The 18,599-nt window shown below is 47.3% G+C and overlaps 1 protein-coding gene across 1 annotated transcript in view; it reads right to left on the bottom strand.

Moving 5' to 3' along the window:
* Positions 1–555: 555 nt before the first annotated feature.
* IRS1 (insulin receptor substrate 1) overlaps positions 556–18,599 on the bottom strand; it is a 69,063-nt gene continuing 51,019 nt past the window's right edge. The window contains exon 2 of the mRNA XM_075528921.1: positions 556–7,925. The gene's annotated coding sequence lies outside the window, so the exon portion shown is untranslated. The remainder of the gene's footprint in view (positions 7,926–18,599) is intronic.

Below are 18,599 nucleotides of genomic sequence, written 5' to 3'. Positions count from 1 at the left end.
GTTTTTGTGTGTTTTTTTGCTCTTTGTATTTGTTTTGTACATTTTTCTGTATAAAGAAGCCCAAGTGGGTGGGTCTGTAAACCCAGTAACTAGATTAATAACTACTTGGGGCACAGAAGGGGAGGTCAGGGGAAATGCGAAGTCCACACACATGGCCATACGAAGAAAGAAAACATTCCAAAGTTGATTGTGGTGACGATTACACACCCTTCTTAATATTAGCGAATTCTTGAATTGTATGCTATTAAAATGAGTTGATTTTGACTCACAGTGACCCTATAGGACATAGTATAATTCCTCCCTGGTGATTCCGTGTTATGCATATTTATGAGAGCACTGCCTCGTTAGCATCCCAGTGCATACTTCAGTGACACTATGGCTGATATGAACCCACAATTTCCCGTCATGTATGAGGTATGTTCAACGGTGTCTTCTGCTCTTACCCAACCAAATGCCCCCAGCAATTTCTAACGGGGCTACTTGTCTTTCATGTTCCATAATTAAAGGCATTGAGGACCACTAACACTCATATCACTGGATTCATTTAGACAGTTTTCTTTAATTAACGATGAGACTCTACAGTTCTAAGTACCAGACAGAATCAGGAAAGAGGAAAGAAAAAAAATCATTGTTGTTTTTAAATAAGCATAGCACTATAAAGAAAACTCGGAGAAGTGAAATACTCCTAAATGAAAATATATAACTGGCCTGGGACCTGTGACATAGATACATAATCCATGTTATACACATATGTACAATCACTGGTTTGGGAGCACACAGACCATGCACTGGCCTTTTGATACACAGATGAAGTAGCAGCCAAGCAGCAGCACCATCTGAAGATGATAAACCACACTGTGCAGACATGACATTAAAATATATCGCTGTATTCAACGTAGCCCACCCTGTAGCCAAGAGGGGAAAGGAAAGAACTTGAGAAAAAGTGTCCCAGGAACGCCTTTCTTCTGCTGCTGATCCAGTCCTAGGAAGGAAGGAGAACCAAAGCAAAAGCTAAATAGCAACCAGCACTAAGACGTTTGCTTACGCACACTCGAGCAAACGCCCCTGGTGAGGGAGTGTGTCCTATCATCCGGTATATTGATCAAGATTGGGGACAAGGACAACAGAAGCCAAGGACGGGGTCACGTGCCAAATGAACGACTGGCAGAAGCTAAGGCACCCTGACCTGTGGTGTGCGTCTCACCAAAGCCAAGTCACCAACCAACTAGGAAGGACAGAGATTCTCGTGGCAGTCACACGCCCAGCTAACCCCATGGTTCTCAACCTTCTTCATGACGCAACCCTTTCATACAGTTCCTCCTGTGGGGGTGACCCCCCCCAACCATCAAATTAGTTCCATTGCTATTTCATTGCTATAATCTTGCTACTGTTATAAACCAGGCAACTGCTGTGAATGGGTTGTTTGACCCCCAAAGGGGTCGCAACGCACAGGTTGAGAACCACTGAGCTAATCAAATTAGCTAGCATCAGTTCTTTTTCTCGTGGTAAATTCCTTCCCTTTCCCATGGGTCCCATGCCTTGCCATCATTCTGCCTCCTCCGAGCTGTTCATTTGACAGGTGACCAGATTTTAACGTTGGTAAAGTGAAACACCAGCGGGACACCATTGATAAAACTCATATTCTGGCGAAGTATCCACATGGCAGTCGAAAACCGTATACCCTACCTTGTCATGCATTCTTTCAAAAAATCAGGACTTTTAAAAAACGCCATCAGACACAGGAAAAATTGTTAAAAATCGGACTGTCCTGCCAAAAGCAGGACGTCTGGTCACCTTATATTAAACAGTTCATAGCCACTGCACCATCCATTCTCTATCCACTCAGGAAACTGGTAGAGTTACTAAGGCCCTCCAAGATTTGATCTGGGTCGGTGGCTGTTATGGACTGAATTGTGTGCCCCACCCCCACCCCACAATACATGTTGTAAACCCTAGCTCCTATATCTGCGGGTATAATCCTACTGGGATGGGTTCTCTTTGTGCTGTGAATGAGAGCATGCCAGTATGGGGTATGTCTTGATCTCTGTTGAGATAGAAAAGAGACCAAAGAAGCAAGAAAGAGGATCACGGGTAGAGGAAAATGGATGCTCAGACACATGATGGTTGCCCAGGGACAGGAGTTGAGGAGGGGACCCCAAACCTGGATATTTCTCCAGCACCCACAGAAATAGCCTTCCTCTAGAGTAGGAACCCTGAATTGAGACATCTAGCCTCTTAAGCTGTGAGAAAATACATTTCTGTGTGTCCTAGCCACCCACGTGCTTTAGCAGCATGCATTCACTAAGACGGTGAGAAGAAGGCTCACCGCTCTCACAAAAGATTATCTGCCATGTGGAGGTGGTTTTGGAATTGGGTGATGGGTGAGGGCTGGAAGAGTCGTGATTACGTGTTGGACTGCTAACCTCAAGGCTGGCAGTTCTAAATCACCAACTGCTCCCAGGGAGAAAGAAGAGGCTTTCTCCGCCTGTAAAGAGTTCGTCTCAGAAGCCGACAGGGGCAAGTCTACCCATCCCATAGAGTTGCTATGAGTCAGATTCGAGGCGATGGCACCGAGTTTGGTTTGGGAAAGTAAACGATAAGATGGCCTTGAAGAGACTAGTGGCAGAATTGGGAACATTGGAGACAATTCTGGTGAGGGCTCAGAAGGTACTGAGAAATGGTCACTCTATATGGTGCCAGCAAGAGAACGTTGTGAGAAATGTGGGTGCTAAGTGGGCTCTGGGCGAGGCTTTAAAAGAAAACGAAGGATACGTGATGGGACCTTAGAGAAGGGTGATACTTTTTATGTAGTGGCAAAAAACTTGTCTGAATTGCGTTCCAATGTATGGTGCAAGGTAGCACTTGTGATGAACTCGGACATGTAAGAAAACGGCTAGTAAGATCTTCAAGGGACCCAGTGGTTTCCCCTCACTGCTTAAAGTGCAATGTGAGAGAGAGCGCAAATTCAAGATTAGGAAAACTGGTGTACGAACTGAGGACACATGTCCTCGGATGTTTCGCCAAAAGACAGGGCGACACAACTGTTTTTGAAAGAGATTGAGCCTGTGGCTGATGCGCTAACCAAGTGCCACAGCAGAAAACCCATCAGCTTACACTGAAAGGAGCATGCTGTCTTGTTTCTTGAAATTCCACAGGCAGGAGACAGGCCAAATGAGCTACATCTGATGACCACCAAGAAAAAGGCCACCGTGGAGCCTTTTGGAGAGGGACATCAGTCTCCTGGATATCCAGGAGAGCAGCCACCGCCTCCTACATTTCCATCTTTTCATCGCCAATCTGGGGCTGCTATGAAGGGGTACAAGGAGGACATGGTGCTGAGCACATTCATAAAGGGGGGAAAGCACCGCTGGCCGGCCGGCTGATGGGGCAGTCACTACTCGGGCAGACTAGCAGAGAGGCACTCAAAGCGGAAGAAACAGGATTTTTGTCCCAGTAGGCCTGGCAGTTAGGGCTGTCGACTGAGGCTGAAGGACCCCCAGCCCAAATCCAGAGAGAATGCTACACACCCAGAGCCTGCAGGGCCTGACCTTTGCCCAAATGGTCATGAGAATCAAGGCTTCTTTGGAAGCCTTGAGAGCAAATGTAGTTTATTATCCTCCAGGTGGGGGCTCATCTGGCTCCTGTTACCCTATTCCTCCAGCTCATCCCATTTTCCAAGGAAGTGCTCCCTTATGCCTGTTGTACCAGGATGAGAACCTGTGTTACAGGTTCTCAAGTTCACAAACGAGGAGGGATCTTGTCCCGTGGTGGAATCTGCCTCGTCTCCCCCCATATTTGATTCAAGTGCTACAGAAGCTAAGATGTTGCACTGGGGTTTAATTTCAGACGTCTGAGACAATGTGTTGTGTTTTGCACGTGGCGAGGCTGTCCGGTTTTCAGGGCCAGAGGATGGATTGCTATGGAATAAATGGTCCCCCAGGCAGATAGATATGTGGTAAATCTTCACCCCTATATCTGGTTTGGGGAATGGGACTTCTTTGTTATGTTAATGAAGCAGGATGAGTGTAAGGTCTGTCTGAAATTAACGTCTTCTGAGATAGAAAAGAGATGAGCAGACGTGGGGGGAAGAAGAGCGCCTACCCACAGGAAGCCTGACTACCCAGGCACAGAAACTCAGGAGCGATCTTCCTGCAGAGCTGAGAGAATGAACCTCCCCCGGGGAGCTGGCACCCTGACCCTGAACCCCTTGCCTCCTGACTTGCGAGAAAAGCAATTCGCTTATGAGATCCCCTGACTCGTGCTCGTTTGGTGAGGGCAGCACTTGCAGAGACAGCTGTGAAAAGTGGCTCAAGGCACCTAGTTTCACTCTAGGTGTTCTGCTGACGGCAGGGAGGCTATTTCCACAGTCTGGGGTCCTCTCTGTACTGGCACCGTTGGCATTCCGCACATCACTGAATGTGCACGCTGGTGCCTCTCAAGTTTCTCAGCTGTCTGGAAAAATGTGGCATTGCCTCTAACTCATGGTCCCAGTGTCCTCGGAACTCCCCCACCCCCACCCCCATGCAGTGCCTGCAAAGCCCGTATTTGACGTCCGTCCATTCTTTACCTGCCTTCCAAAAGAACCTGGATTTGCCCAGCCACATCTTAAGTGCCATTGTCTCTGGTTTCAGTGCCTCCCGGTGTGGTGGGGTGGCTGGCAGAGCTCTGCCAAGTCACCATGAGGGCAGCATGGGACTAGGGCCACTAGCGGCTGTAGCATTTCACATCAATATTGTTTTATGGCTGCCAACCACAGCCCAGCCCCAAGGACACCTCCCCTACCTTTGTTTCTGAAGCACCTGCAGGCAGTAAACTTAATTTCCAACTATGCGGCATAGAGCTTCGATATAACCAAATATATACATTATATATAGTTTTTTAAACTTAAGTGTCACAAATTTAGAAGGTAGGAAGCAAAAATTAGGGGGGGGGATAGTTACCCAAAAATCTGGATTTCCTGCTAGGTGATTTTTTTTTTTAGTAAATCTACTCTTTTTTTTCCCTTTGAACTCGATCTAGATTAGTCTAGAGTCCCTGACCTTTGAAAGTCGGTAAGCAATAGCCACAAGTGTGCCATCAGTACTGATTTGGCGTTATTGACTCAGGAGGTTGATCGTTAATGGAGTCTCTTCATTTCTAGCTGGTTCTAGGTGTATTCTTTTAGGCTAGAATGAAGCTAGCCTCACTGAACCATTTTCACAAAGAAACCTTTTACACCTTAGCCGCAGCCTCTACCAGAGAATGCTGGGAAACACTGGCCCTCCTGGAGAAAGTGTCAGTGCCTAAGCCAAGCAGAGACCATGAGGAATCCCATTTGTAAGTCCACGGCTGGCCTACGAATAGTTTGAAATGGATAAAAGCCAAGGCTACTCCGTAGGAACCAAAGACCAGCAGGGCTAACAGCTGGTGTTGCTCAAAGTAAATCCCATGTGTAGTCAGAGCAGAAGTTTCTACCACGCTCAACTAACAACTTCTAGTTTCAATCAATACAGCCAGATATCGCCATCAAGCCCAGCTGAGGGACCACAGGCCATGTAAAGAAGCATTTCCCCTCAATGGTACTCAACTCACACAGGCAAGCGTAGGGGCCAAATACAAACCAAGTGATGTATTTTTCCGTCTGTTCCCACCTACAACATGTTGATAATTCTACATGCAGAGGCATCCTGATGATACACATTCAAGGTTTAGATTCCTTGAGGAAGAAAGCCCAACTTCAACAGGAAGAGGATTTCAGTGGACCTTGCGCGTTCATCTCTCGCAATTGCCTGAGAGCTCAGGAAGGGAGAGCGGGCAGCTTACCACACTAGAGGAGTAGAAGTCAGACAACTTGAAAAAGATTCCTGTTCCGACTGGCAAACTCGGTTAGTTTCCCCACTTAGAGGACGTGATGCCACTCAGCAAGTTCCTTGAAAACAGTGGACTCTGATGACGACAGGTCAAGTTATCTTAGGACAGGATGAGATGAGCATGCAGATGATGGAAGTCTCTAACAATGGACCTTGGACAGCAGCCTTGGGGTAAGTGCCATCCACTTGAATTGATAATAGCACAGGCCTCAATAGTACGCCGACTTTCATCGTTCTCCACTTGTTTTAGAGTCAAGAAGGGGCCCCATACACAGTTGATTATGGGTGGTCGCCCCTGAAATGCTCTCCAGTCCTGGCCCCTTCCTAGATGACGCACCCCATCCAGGGAGCTCACCTCTTTGGAGAAACCAAATGTTCCTCCTGCCCGAAGTGGGACTGGGAATTCCTGACAGGGAGCTTCCGCTGTTTGGGAAGGAGGCTGACATTTGCAGCCTTGGTCTGGACCACTGGAAATGTTACTGGTCAAAAGATGAGCCATTCTATAATCAATTCTAGAGGTGTGGTCTTTTCTTTCTCTCTCCCTGCTACTCTCGGAAAAGTCCCCAGAGGTGTACGCGTTGCAGATAAGAAAAGGATGAACACATTCACTACTGATTGGATGTTTCAACAGCAGGCTCCTCTGTTGGAGGCGTTCTCTGTGCATAGTGTTTTATGAATGAAGGCCTCCTTACTGGCCAATACCCAGTGAAGCTGATGGGTCAATGGCATTCAGTGAAATCCTGCAACACCGTGAGTCCTCAGAAAACACCAGGAGAGGTTCTTCAATGAAGTGGGGTCCTGGCTGTGGCAAAAAACATTTTCTGGAATTTGAATTTCTCACTCACTCATCCGATTATCTTTCATAAGACAACTCAGGAAGCGAAATATCAGAACAGTGTGCACACCACACAGAAAAGGAGGGGAGGGAGCAGAAAGCTTACAGGTGGTGGGGTAGGGGAGGGTTGGGAAGAGGGAGGGAGAAAAGAAAAGGTTAACAGTATCTAGTTTATTATGAATAGAAAGAAATGTCCAGAATTTACAAACACCCACATGAGTCATTCCAAAGAGAGCTTTTGATTTGAAAGGATCAGGCCTATCTCCCCCCCCCACCCGCATCCCCCCCTTTTTTTTTACAATATGTACAATGGAAGACTTTGATATCCTTTTCTTGTAATTTTGCTTCCATTCAATTGCCGATTTTAAGCCCGACACTTGAAAGTATCCAGTAGAGTATATCCTTCTTCAGTTTAATTGGCATGGCCTATTTTATTGTCTTACAGGAAAAATACAAAATTAAAGTCTTGTAAGGAACTCCGCTCCACATCCAGGTTATGTTACAAGAGACAGCATCAGTAAATATAACTCTATATCATTGAGAGCCATCTATGGCACTCTGATTCTTATTATATTAGCTTTCTCAATTATCATCTGAAAACAAGGACAGTACCCTAGGCCTCCTCCTTGTGACCTCGCTTGAAGTCACTGCTCCCCTCTTTACAACAGAACATTGTATACCTCAGTTCCACACCCCACCCCCACCCCCAAAAAAGATGTGCTGTAGGGAGAAAAAAAAAAAGAAGTAACATTTCCATTTTTTTTAAAATTACACATATAAATCAAAACCTATGTTAAATATTTAATACTCTCTCCACCCAACGTGAACAGTTTTATCTGAAATAATTTACAAGGGTGCGTTGCCGGAAACCATTTTCAGCAGCAGATGAAATGTGTCTTGTAAATGCACCGAGAGGAGACCCAGTCTCTCCTGACGTGGTGGTGGGCCCATCAGCTCCTTGCGGCCAGCTCAGTCCTTAGGGTTGAAGATGAAGTTTATGCTGACGCAGTGTTCTGGTGTCACAGTGCTGTTTTGTTTTGTTTTGTTTGCTTGGCACAATATAGAACGTGCAGTTCAGTCAACGAACTCCTGAGGATTGTATAAAGTAAACAAACTGAAATGGAGACATCGTACCATCTACTGAGGAGGAAGATGTGAGGTCCTGGTTGTGAGTCATGAACTAGTTCGAGTCTGGGTACCCATGAGTTGAAGGATTTGCTGAGGTCAGGTAGGTCTTCATTCTGTAAGACAAACGGAAAAGATGTGTCACTGGGGCTATCTCACATGCATGGCCCAGCCCTCTTTGGAGGACCCTTCTTTTCAAAACTCATAGCCACCCCCGTAGGCCAGGGTGAACCTGGCTCCTGTGGGTTTCTGGTCAATGAACTCTTGACAAGCGTCAAAAGCCCCATCTTTCCTCCATGAGGCGGCTGGTGGTTTTAAACTGCTGACCTTGAGGATCGCTACCAGGTCGGAAGAGTGAGTTTGGGTTGACTTTCTGTTTTAAAGGGCTGTCATTGTAACCCCAGACGACAGAGCAGAACTGCCCACGAGATTGTCTATTTAAGAAACAGTTCACGAGGCTGATCTTACCAGAAGTCCCTGGGGGGGAGGGGAGGTTCGAACCATCAACCTTTTGGCTAGTGATCAAGCACTTAACCACGTGCACCACCTTGAAAACGCTGGGGACTGCCGCGTGTGGGACACATGGAACTTAGAGGCACGAGCAGTACTGTGCGCCTCCAAGAGGGTAAATACGTGGTTTTTGAACTTTTTGGGGGGGGGGAATGCAGGAGTCCCCATCGCAAAGTAAAATATCCCTCCACCCCAGCTCTCAAGGCGAGTCTGACTCAGCGCGACCCTCTAGATAGACGACTCACCCAAGCAATGAATCAACATCCTTGGGGAGGTTCCCAGGTTTACCAACACAAACAGAACAAAATATGTTTCCGGGCTTATGTTTGGAGCCAATATACACACGCATGCTCCCCGGCAAGATGAGCGCAAAGAGTACACAGACGAAACCTTCTGCTGTCAGAAGGCAGCGGCAGCTTCCCGCGTCTGAAGTAGCAGCGTTTCACATAGTCGTATCTAAAAATCCAACTCTGACAGGCCATTGCTGGCCATGGGAATTTGTGACACAAGGGCAGGGAGGGAGAGCCAAGCCAAACAGGCCTAGCTAATCGGCAAAGAGAAAAGGAGGGCAATGATTGCAATTTAGGTCTAACGGAAATAAGTTCTTTGGGCAGGAGCACAATACTCTTTCTGTGCAAGTCAGACTTCAAAGGGCTATCATCCACAGCCCACCTCTTTTCTGTTCTTTTGTTAACCTCACAGTCTCTCTTTTGCTCAGGGGGATTATATTAGATAGTCCTTCTGGAATCCACCTCTTTCCACACATTTGGGAGCTACCTACCCACACTAGAACTCAGTCTACAGAGTAGCCTGCATGGGCATGCAAGGGCCCATCAATCAATACTTGTCGGAGAGTCAATGGTTCTCAAAGGAACTACGGAGGACACGGCGTTGGATTCCTCTGGCTGATCGAACACATTGCAGTCAAGTACACTGGGACTCAGGGCTACCCCCTGGGTTGCGAAGTAGAACTGTCCCTTCACGAGGTGGCCAAGGTATCGAAGCAGATCGCCAGGCCTGTCCTTTGGTGGATTCAAACCGCCGACCTTTCAGTTAATAAGCTGAGCCCTTAACCATGTGCTCCTTCCAGGGAGTCCTAAGTAGACTGTTACCATGGAGCTGATTCCAATTCATGGCAGGCGACTGGACTTAGCTTGCTTTAGGTAAGGCAGAGGATACAGAGGAGAGGATGTTTGCAGGACAGGTAGGCACGGGGGCTGGGGAGACATTCTAGAGGAGGCGGGAAGAACACTGCTGAGTAAGGACAAAGAAGCCTGTCCCTTGCCACCACACGAGGCTTGGCTAGGCAGGTAGCAACAGAGGCCATGTCTATGGTGCTTCAGTGTCACTCCCATCTTGAGAGCTGAACACAAGGCCTGGCACACAGCAGGGACTCCATTATGCCAAGCAGAATAAAAGAATGGGGGAGACACACATATTTCCCCTTGTGGGAAGCAGCTAGAGGACCCAGGAGAGCAGCAGTTCTTGACCTGTGGGTTGCGACCCCTTTGGGGGCCAAATGACCCTTTCACAGGGTTCACCTAATACATCCTGCAGATCAGATATTTACATGACGATTCATAACAGTAGCAAAATAACAGTTATGAAGTAACAACAAAAATAATCTTATGTTTGGGGGTCACCACAACACAAAAATGTCAAAGCATGAGGAAGGTTGAGAACCACTGCTGTAGAGGGTGTGGGTTTGCTGCATCCGACCGAGGGGGGACCCGGCAATAGTAAGAGTTGAGTCTGCATGTCTGGGGCTAGGATGGGGGGACCAAGAGCCTTGAATGACAGCTCAGGAGCTCTTTCTTTCATGATAGAGTCAGCATGGACACCCCAAGATATGATTGAGAAGTGGTGGTCATCTAGGCCAGCCCAGGAGGGCAGTAATTAGCTCTAAGATTCATCCAACACCTGTGTTCAGCAAGATCTTTCTCTCTCTCCTTCCCACCCACCCTCACCCTTCTCCTTCCTTCTCTACCCGCCTCTTTGAAGGGGATGGTGATGGGGATTAGCTAGCATTTTACTCTTTACCGAGTGGCTTTCAGGTAAAGTCAAAGTTTACCAAACAAGGACTCCAGTCTCACAGGGAGATTTCTGTTTATTTTACAACATCCACTCTGCCTCTGCAGGCGAGGTCAGCGGGTCACTTCTCTCCTTACAAATGAAGCCTAGACTCGAAGAGGCCAAGGTGAAAATGAAACAGGCACTTGGGGAAGTGTCCCTGTCACAGCCAGAGACGAGAGTCACTCACTCACGTGGGCTCCCTACACCTAAGAACAGAGCCCACCACCCAGCGGTCTCAGGGGACACTGCGAAGAAGCCTCCTGGAGCAGGCTCAGCCCTCTCGCTCCAGGCTCAGACTGAACCCAATATACTATCCCCCTAGCCCCCACCCCACCGCCAAGGTGTATCTGCGGCACAGCTGGGGCCAGTGTCGCAGCTCGGGGTCCAACAGGCCTCCCTTGAGGCAAGGGATCCTGAGCAGCAGAGCCTTTCACGATGACCTGGGGGGAGCAAAGGGCACATGGTGTTTCCCACTTCAGCTGGCTCCCCTCCAGAGTGCCTGAGCCAACAGCCCCATGCAGGAACAAACTGTGCTCGGCTCTAACGTCACCTGTGACAGCCTGCGCGGGGGCAGAGACCGGGGGCCCTCAAGGCAGAGCAAAGAGCACGGCTTCCCGGCCAGGGAGCCCAACCCCGCTGTCATTTTCCACAAGCCAGTGCAAAGCACGGGCACTGGGAGCACACATTTACCCCAGCATGTGTGCAGGCTCCTGCCACGGTCCGGGCACACTGCTTTTAAAGGTCCTTTGCCACACACCGTGACCCCCACACTGGGCCATCTGTCCCGATGCTGACGGGAAGGTAAATGCAAGAAGGGCACAGCTCTGCCGTGGAGGGGGACAGGGCCCTGGGTGGTCAGAGGCAATGACCACGTCCCGGGGAATCGATTCCAGCTGATGGAGCCCCTTCTCTGTGTCAGAGGGCAGCTGGGCTCCAGGAGGCTTTCAAGAGCTGATTTTTATTTTTAAAGGAGTACACTGCTCCCGTCCCCCACCTTTCCAACAGCAGCCAAGGGTTTTAACTATGCATATCAACCCAGGAATTCCCAACAGGTAATAGAACCTGAGCCCAAACCCACTGCAGTTGAGTTGACTCTGATTCAGGGTGATCCTACAGGACAGGGAACTGCCCCTGAGAGTTCCTGACACTAACTCTTCATGGGAGTAGAAAGCCTCACCTTTCTCCCTGGAAGCAGCTGGAGGTTTTGAACTGATGGCCTTGTGGTTCACAGGCCAATGCACAGCCCACAATACCACCAGGGCCCCAAGCAGTAAGTGAAACAAAAACCAAACCAAACTCACTGCCATCATGAGTCAATTCTGATTCATAGTGAGTGACCCTATAAGACAGGGCAGAACCGCCCCTGTGGGTTCATGAAAGTGTAACCCTTTACTGGAGTAGGAAGCCTACTCTTTCTCCCATGGAGTGGCTGGTGGTTTTGAACTAGTGACCCTCCAGTTCACTTAATCTCTGAACAGAATGGAACTGAAATCACTGCCATCAGTTCGATTCCGATTCGCAGTGACCCTGTAGAGCAGAGTAGAACTGCCCCCCGTAGGTTTCAATCCCTTTCCCACTTTCTGCTTTCCTAAAATATGAGTCCCAAGGTCAATGTTGCTGTTATTAGGCTCCATCAAGTCCATCAGGTTCCAACCCATAGCCACCCTACAGCAGAGCAAAACGGCCTGGTTCTGCACAGGCCTCCCAACCATTCCTATGCTTGAGTCCTTTGTTACAGCATGGTGGGAATCCATCTCCCTGGGGCTTCTCCAGAGAATGGTTCCTCCTGGTAATACGTCCATGGGACATGCAAGTCTCACCACCCTCGCTTATAAGGAACGTTCTGGCTGAGCCTCTTTCACGAATGGTACAGGCAAAATGTTTGGCAGAACCATGAAGGAAGAATTTCTTTCCATAAAAAGAGAAAGCCGTGGTCTGGGAGCAGAAGGAGAAGTGGGGGAAGGCAGATGAGTGCTGAGAGCCGGTGGGGATCTCTGTACCTTGTAAGAGATTCATGACACTATTATCTGACCCGGCCTGATGACTTCTTCTATATAATGACATTCAACACCATACCACTACGTACCCTACCCCATTTCTTCAGCCACCCAGAGTTAACAGAAAGTTAACACTTCTTAATGAGAATGCAATGGATTAATGACGTAAAGACAAATTCAGAGCCAATCAATTCTTTTGGAATTGTTGCCTATTCATACAGCAATGTAGAAAACACTGGAAAAATGGATACATTTTTAAAACAAAATAAAACACATAGGAACCTTGTGCAATGGTAGCGCATAGCTACTCCTTGTCTGAACACTCATGGTGATATTTACGATGGATAAATGAGACTGCTGTTCATCTGACAGAATGAGTCCTAGTGGCGCAGAAGCTATGCTTTGGGCTGCTAACCACAAGGTTGGCAGTTTGAGACCTCCAGCCTCTCTGAGGGAGAAAGATGAGGGTCTCCACTCCTGTCCAGAGTTACAGTCTCAGAAACCCACAGGGAACAGTTTGACCCTGACCTACCGGGCTGCTAGAGTCAGAACAGACTCCATGGCCGTGAGGAAGAGAGAGATTGATCTGATAGATGGCAAAGCCCTGATTACAGAGGGATGTCCCCATTTGGAGCCTGAATTCTACCTTCTGGGTTTGATGGCATTTTCTTGGGAGAGAGCAGCATTAGCCCAGCACAGCTCTCTGAGCTGTGGGAGTCAACCAAGTGGACTTAAAAGAGCACAGCCGGGCAGGGGATCTCAGAAAGGACGGAACTGAAGTGGGAAGAAATATCCACAGTTAAAAGTTTTCAGGATGCCAAAGCCTCTGGCTTAGTCATCCCTTCCATAAGCTCTCTCCCTCCTCTAGCCCCAGTCTCTGTCTCTCTGGCTCTATTTCTCTCTCTCTCTCTCTTTCTCTCTCTCTCTCTCTCTCTCTCTCTCTCTCTCTCTCTCTCTCTCTCTCTCTCTCTCTCTCTCAGTGCACATGCATGAGAGACAGAGAGAGAGAGAGATCACACTGGCATTAAACTAAAGTTACAGAAAAGGTCAAGAGGTCTGCTGTTTTATATTGAAAAGCAAAAACCCTATTTTTGCTCAAGAAAGAAAAACCAGAGCAGAGGACTGGGCGGGCCAGCTGGGCAGGCTCACGGCCTTGAATGGCAACGGCAACGGGTGAGCCGTGGCCGGGCTGGTGCTTCACCATTGCTACTTAGAGGCCACTTTTCCGGTGCCAGTCGCATGGAGCAGGGCTGGTGAAAACAGCAAGGTTGGGCTCAGCCTCACCAGCCTAGCCAGCAGGCAGGAACTCAGGGAGGGCAGCCAACAAGTGAGAGGCCATCTCGCTCCAATTCCCCCCTTTGATTCTGTGAAAGACCTTCTGGTGGGGCTGGCGACTTCAAGGGACCACCAAAGAAGAAAGGCCAGAAGAGCTCCTCCAGCCTGTCAGCTCCCTCTGTGGCCCACGGGTGACTTCTGACAGCACTGGAGACAAACGGAGGCTCTGGAAATGATTCACGTTGGTTAGACATTTGTAGAAGAGACAGACTAAATCTAATGAGAAATCAAAACAAAACATACAACCACAATAATGTACAGTGTTTGGCCAAGGGTCCTGCATTCAGGAAACGTGAGACACGTCAGAACCTTTTAAATCGAATCCTATTCATTCCCGTTATGTACTCCCCGCCCCCATCTTCATGAACAGGGATGAAGTAAGCCAAGCCCAAGATAAAATACGTGGCGTCACTGTCAGACGCCGAAAACGGTATGTCAATAGATGGGTTAAAATGTAACACCTTATTATTTGATCTCCCCTTTGATCCATGTTACAGTGGTCTCCATTTTTAAAAGGTGGGTGGGGTTCCACATGATTAAGCCTCCGGTGACAGCGTTACAGATGAAGGTAGGTAACAATGTAGCACCTCGTCATTTGACCTCCCTTTTGACCTGCTTTAAATGTGTTCTAGTTTTTAATATTTTCTGGCTTTCTCCTCGATCGAGGCTTAGTCTCTGTTACTGTAGTTACTTTTGTTATTTTCTTTTTAAAATGCTTTTTCTCTATATGAAATCCAGTAAAGGTAAATCCATAGAGAGAATAACTCTTAAGAGTATGGCAGGAGAGGTTGGGGGTAGGACGGGGGTGGATAGAGAGTTAATAAACAATTAGGACAAGAATAAAGAAAATAGTCTAAAATTGATTGCGGTGATGACTGTACAATTCTTAATAGAACTGATGTATAGAATCTTAAGGTTCGTGTATTAGATGCCAATACAATATTTTAAAAAAATTTAAAGCTACACCAAAATGCTGCAGATATCCCTTCTATCAATATTAGGTCCAAGTGGACCCAACAGAGTGGAAGATGAAAAGAGAAGAAAAAGCAATCCCTCACCATTTCAAGTCAGACCACCTGGACAGGAAGCTTGCATTTTAAGATTTCAACCCAAATAGACGGTAACATGAGACATCACCTGAGTAATGAAGCCAAAAACAAAACCAGGAAAAAATCCCAGCAAGTCTGTCTCCTGCTTTCTAGGGAGCCCCGTCGGCAGTATCTTGTCCCCAGGGGCCCCAAATCCCAGGCCTGAGGTTTAGACTGTAAATGCGCGTCCATGTTCAGTAATTCGCGGAAATACAGCAGGACGCAGGTTTTATCTGCCTGGCTTTGATTCGAGCCAGCAGACTTAAATGAACATGACCGACCAGCTGGCAGAGGGTGGGGGCGGCCAGGAAACCGAGTCTGTGATGCTGTTCCTGTAATTAGGCAAATGGGAATCCGGCTGACCCCCAGCGAGCGTGACTCTCACCCTGCCTTTTCTGTCAAGCAGCAAGTGGGCCCCAGCATCTCTGCCCACCCCCACCCCAAACCCTATTTGGGCTTGAAGGAAGCCAGGGCCTCCTTTGCCTCCCTGCAGTCACGCTCGGCCCCCTCAACTGCTTCTTATCAACTACGGTCCCTTTTTCCACTATTGCGCATGAACTAGGGTATGGGGCAGGCACCCAGCCCGGTGGGCCCTGGCTGGGTCAGGGCTGAGGTACCGATCCTTCACAGCCTGATGTCCCTCTTGGCTGTCAGAGGAAAGGGGAAATCTGTGTTTAATCGACTTCCTAGTCACCACACGTTGTAGCGGGACCCCAGAGAGTCTGGGTTGTGGTTGACTTTATAGAAGGCTTGAGTACTGGAAGTAAAATAAACTCAACAAAACAGGCAGCTGAAAGGGAAGCTTGAGGTTTGCCCGGCTGTGTGGCCCTCATCTCTTGACTCCGCCACCTGGCCTTGGAGGTTGTGACCATCTAATCAATTCCAACTAGCAGGGACCCAACCCAGGACAGAGTAGAACTGCCCCACGTGGCTTCCAAAGCTGTCATTTTTATGGGTTCAGAGAAGCTAGTGGTCTTCACCAGCCATCTTTTTGCCGGACACTTGCCCAACCACAGACCCAGGACTCCTGTTTAACAAGCCGACTGGTCAACAAGACCCCTGGTTGGGCTGCTCATCAGCAGTTTAAGACCACCAGCCACTCCTCAGGAGAAAGATGAGGCTTTCTCCTCCTGTACAGAGTGACAGTCTCTGAAGCCCCAGGGCCAGTTCTACCCTGTCCTTAGAGTCACTAGGAGTCTGAATCCGCGCAAGGGCAGTGCGCTTGCTTTGGGACAGTCAACCATGCTGCACCAGCCGCGTCTCGAAAGCCCAGTAAAGACTTTCCCGACTGCCCACATCTAAGAAACATCTCCTGGAAACTGGCATCTTAAACCACGAGCACAAAGGTTTTAGCCTTTGCTTTAGGAAGAACACTGAGCGAAAATGTGGGCATGAATTGAATCCAGGGTGCTTTGAAGTTAAGGGCAGCTGTCCCTTAAGGACAATAAAACAACAGCAGGCCAAATCATGAAAGAACTTTTTTCTGAAACCAACCGGAACTAGTCAAAAATATGCAAACATATGACAGCATATTTCAGTTGTATTCAATCCACCATTCTTAGTCATTTCACCTTAAGAAGTCTCTGTTAAAGACTGTTAAGTCATTGTGTATGAGTCTGGCAGGCATGGCTCTACCTTCATGAATGAGTGTAATCCAAAGCTTTGCCCTCTCATCAACCCCCTTTGTTCCTGGAAATAGTGTACAGTCACTTAAGAGTTTAATCTGTACAAGTTAGCAATTCATTTATTTTGGTCTGAAAAGCTGGCCTATACTTGAAAATTTCCTTTTCTCAAAAGTGTTTTCAACTCTACCCATGGCTAAATTAATGCCACTATCAAGATAATTATCTTAGGCCCAGGGGGATGGTTTATACAGTTCTCTGGCATAAGATGATAATGATGTTTCTAAAATGAACCAGAGACAAATATAAACAATAGGTATATAAATAGATTCGGGGCTCGCATTTAACTCTAGCCCCAATCTAAGAACATTTATTTCTGATGACATAACTCCTACTTGATACTCACCCTCATGAAAAGATCACTGAAGATATAGATGCTACAGCAAAGTGTAACTTTGGCTATCAGATGGCCCACAGCTATCAAAAGAATAGCACAGGGGTCTTCAAAGCTTATCTTAAAACAAGCAGCCATCGAAGTGAGGTGTCAATTAAGTCTACATGGAAAAAGCATGCCAGTTTGTGTGATCCAAGGATTGCAAATAATAAAATCCAAATCTAAATGAGGGAATGGTATCAGAGCTTAAATTATGAACACCGAGTTTGCAGAAGTCTATGATTGACAGTGGAATCCCAAAACCTATTTGCAGGGTCCCTATGTAAATTAAGCCTCTGGCGAATCCCCTCTGACCACAGTCCAAGGACATGAACAGCCTTGCTATCAGACAAAGAACACTGCAAAGTCAATTATGGCAGATACACCGTTGTTAGCTTACAATGTAATGCCTTATCATTGATCTCCCATTTGACCCACTTTAAAGTTGTTTCAGTTTTTGATATTTTCTTCTTTATTTTCAATGGAGGGTTTGCTCTGTTTTATTTTGTCCTTATTGTTGTTTTTGTATGTTTTTCGGTATATGAAATCCAGGGTAGGTAAATTTATACAGACTGGGTTAATGATTACCTTGGGGTATGGCAGGGGAGGTCGGAGGGAAATGGAGAGTTAAGGACACTGAGTAGGAGAAGAAAGTGCTCTGAAATTAAGATGACAATAATTGGAAACTCTTCTTAATATGACTGAGTGATTCCATTGTAAGATATGTGAATTAAATGATTCAGTTGTGTTAAACCCAAAACTTAATCCCGAAATCCATTTGGGACTAAGCAAAACTATGACAATGCTTTTTCTTACTATTCGCCTGCTTAAATCACAATGTTTGCATCTGTCACGCAGGACAGTCCCCCAATCCATAGGGTTGTCATTAAGATGGAATGAAATAACCTTAATCAAAAAGGGGGGAAATGGGAAACAGAACTTAAAATGTGTATGGAATCTAGACTTTCTGAAGCCATGGAGGCTAGAAGAACCCCAAACTTATTGCCCTAAAATAATGTTAAACCTGAACTCCCAAACCAGAAGCACTGCAACCAATTGATTTCGACTCATTGTGACCCTATAGGACGGGTAGAAGGTTTCCGAGACTGCCCCTGCATGTTTCTGAGGCTCTAACTCTTTACTGGAGTAGGACGGAGGCTTTGATTTTCTCCTGCTGAGCGCCCAGTGATTTTGAACAAACTTCTAGTTAGCAGCCCAATTTGTAACCACTATGCCACCTAACAGGGCTCTTAAGCCTTAACTGAACAGAAGCCTCCTTACAATCAAACAAGGTATAACTTAACTAGTAAAGAGGCTGAAGCCTGGTGCTCCTTTGAGGACCTGCCTGTGTGAGACCAAACTGACAAGAGCAACTTGAAGGATTACATAAGAAGTGACCATGACACTGTGGTTATGAGTTGGGTTGCTAGCTGCAAGGTCGGCAGTTCAAAACCACCAGCCACTCCTTGGGAGAAAGATGGCGCCTTCTCCACCGGTAAACAGTCACCGTCTCAGAAACTCACAGGAGCAGCAGTTCTACCTGTCGGGTTGCTGTCAGTCAGCATCCACTCGAAGGCAGTGAGTTTGTTTGGGGGTTTTGTTTTTTTGGGGGGGAGTGTTGGGATTGAGGGTGAAATGAGTTTATGCTAATGAGGCAGAAGTGACTCAGAAGAGAAGGTTTACCTTCACAGAGATTACCCAACTCAGAGAACATAATCAATACTGCAGAATG

Source organism: Tenrec ecaudatus, chromosome 13 (genome assembly GCF_050624435.1).
Source record: "Tenrec ecaudatus isolate mTenEca1 chromosome 13, mTenEca1.hap1, whole genome shotgun sequence".
Taxonomy (NCBI): Eukaryota; Metazoa; Chordata; class Mammalia; order Afrosoricida; family Tenrecidae; genus Tenrec; species Tenrec ecaudatus.
This window is presented reverse-complemented; position numbering and strand designations above follow the sequence as displayed.